This window comes from Schistocerca piceifrons, unplaced genomic scaffold (assembly GCF_021461385.2).
Source record: "Schistocerca piceifrons isolate TAMUIC-IGC-003096 unplaced genomic scaffold, iqSchPice1.1 HiC_scaffold_450, whole genome shotgun sequence".
Classification (NCBI taxonomy): Eukaryota; Metazoa; Arthropoda; class Insecta; order Orthoptera; family Acrididae; genus Schistocerca; species Schistocerca piceifrons.
In genome coordinates this window covers 10,001-12,500 of record NW_025728679.1, presented here as the reverse complement: position 1 = coordinate 12,500, position 2,500 = coordinate 10,001, and the positions used below count along the sequence as shown (strand labels likewise).

The 2,500-nt window shown below is 53.6% G+C and overlaps 1 non-coding gene across 1 annotated transcript in view; it reads right to left on the bottom strand.

Annotated features, from left to right (window-relative positions):
• Nucleotides 1–2,500, bottom strand: part of LOC124751063 — a 6,691-nt gene that overhangs the window by 2,434 nt on the left and 1,757 nt on the right. Inside the window, exon 1 of the ribosomal RNA XR_007012021.1 lies at nucleotides 1–2,500. This exon is cut by the window's left edge and continues 2,434 nt beyond it; it is cut by the window's right edge and continues 1,757 nt beyond it. This is a non-coding gene — a ribosomal RNA (large subunit ribosomal RNA).

The window sequence follows — 2,500 nt, the reverse complement described above, 5'->3', positions numbered from 1 at the left end:
TGCCTTTGACGGCAGATGGAACCTTCTTTGTCCAATTGATATTATCTTATTGAACAAAGCTAGGGACTTTGTCGTTATTTGCTCGATATGCGGAATGAAACTCCAATTCTCATCTAAATATACCCCAAGGTAACGGGCATATCTCTGTCGTGACACTGCTTGGCCATTAATTCTGACTGTTGGGTCCCTATTTAACTTGCCTTTCAAGAGCATATATAGGGATTTTTGTGGTGCTATAGACATTTTAGTCTTCGTACACCAGTTGGTTAATAGTTCAATAACCAGTCGTGATCGGTCCTCGATCACATTGCGAGTGTCACCTTCTACTAGAATTGCGAGATCATCCGCATAAGCAACGACTCCCAGAACTGCAGTCTCTCGCTGCAGGACGTTCAACAAAGGTTCCATGTTAATATCCCAGAAAATGGGACCACACACCGATCCCTGGGGACAACCACGGGATACTCTTTTAGATACGACGGCTCCAGGAGCCGTTATCTTAGCAGTCCTTCCATCACAGTAGGCCTCCAGACAGCCATACAGCAGCTGCGGGCACCCAATCTCTCGCAGGCTAGAGAAGAGTGCCGGCCACCACAGGTTGTCGAAGGCCCCTGAGATGTCTATCATTATGCCAAGTACATACTTTGATGTCGCAGAGTGAACAATTCGGCAAACCTCATTGATCGCATCCTGGGTGGAGCGACCCTTTCGGAATCCGAACTGCCTATCACTCATACCATACAGAGTTCGATGACTCTGGAGACGGTCAGCCAGCAACTTCTCAAATGCTTTGCCCATTACATCCAGCAGACAGATAGGCCGATAGGATTTCGGCACTGTTGGATCTTTATCAGGGCCTTTCCTGATAACTACAACTTCTGCAGTTTTCCACTTTAGTGGATAATAGCCCCTTTGTAAACAACTGTTGTAAATACGACTTAGTGCCGGGGCGACCAAGTGTGCGAGTCCCTGTAAGATCTCCACAGGGATCCCGTCAGGACCAGGCGCCTTCTTCCTTGCAAAGGTGTAGATGGTTGCTTCGACCTCCTCTGCTGAGAAAGGGCACACGTTTGTATCGTTAAGATACGGAATCGACAGCGCCTGACGTATGTCCCGCTGCTCGTGCGAGTCTTGGTCCTCAATGTCATCAGGCAATAATGTATCCAACAGCAACCTTGCTGTTTCTTCCCAATTCTTGGTCGTGTCTCCATCCCCAGCACGTAGCGTAGACAGCATCATGGGCGATCTTATTTTTTCTCGAACGATTTTGTAAGGAACTCCCCAAGGGTCTGTTCCCAGCTGATCGTTCACAGCGGGAATCTCGTTAATCCATTCATGCGCGTCACTAATTAGATGACGAGGCATTTGGCTACCTTAAGAGAGTCATAGTTACTCCCGCCGTTTACCCGCGCTTGCTTGAATTTCTTCACGTTGACATTCAGAGCACTGGGCAGAAATCACATTGCGTCAACACCCGCTAGGGCCATCGCAATGCTTTGTTTTAATTAGACAGTCGGATTCCCCCAGTCCGTGCCAGTTCTGAGTTGATCGTTGAATGGCGGCCGAAGAGAATCCGCGCACCCGCGCGCCCCCGGAGGAGCACGCTAAGGCGGACGCGGCCTCGCAGCAAGGAAGATCCGTGGGAGGCCAAGGCACGGGACCGAGCTCGGATCCTGCACGCAGGTTGAAGCACCGGGGCGCGAACGCCGCGCAGGCGCGCGCATCCTGCACCGCCGGCCAGCACGAGGCCGACCAACGGCGAGAGCAGACCACGCCCGCGCTAAACGCCCGCACTTACCGGCACCCCTACGGCACTCACCTCGCCCAGGCCCGGCACGTTAGCGCTGACCCACTTCCCGACCAAGCCCGACACGCCCCGATCCTCAGAGCCAATCCTTATCCCGAAGTTACGGATCCAATTTGCCGACTTCCCTTACCTACATTATTCTATCGACTAGAGGCTCTTCACCTTGGAGACCTGCTGCGGATATGGGTACGAACCGGCGCGACACCTCCACGTGGCCCTCTCCCGGATTTTCAAGGTCCGAGGGGAAGATCGGGACACCGCCGCAACTGCGGTGCTCTTCGCGTTCCAAACCCTATCTCCCTGCTAGAGGATTCCAGGGAACTCGAACGCTCATGCAGAAAAGAAAACTCTTCCCCGATCTCCCGACGGCGTCTCCGGGTCCTTTTGGGTTACCCCGACGAGCATCTCTAAAAGAGGGGCCCGACTTGTATCGGTTCCGCTGCCGGGTTCCGGAATAGGAACCGGATTCCCTTTCGCCCAACGGGGGCCAGCACAAAGCGCATCATGCTATGACGGCCCCCATCAACATCGGATTTCTCCTAGGGCTTAGGATCGACTGACTCGTGTGCAACGGCTGTTCACACGAAACCCTTCTCCGCGTCAGCCCTCCAGGGCCTCGCTGGAGTATTTGCTACTACCACCAAGATCTGCACCGACGGCGGCTCCAGGCAGGCTCACGCCCAGACCCTTCTG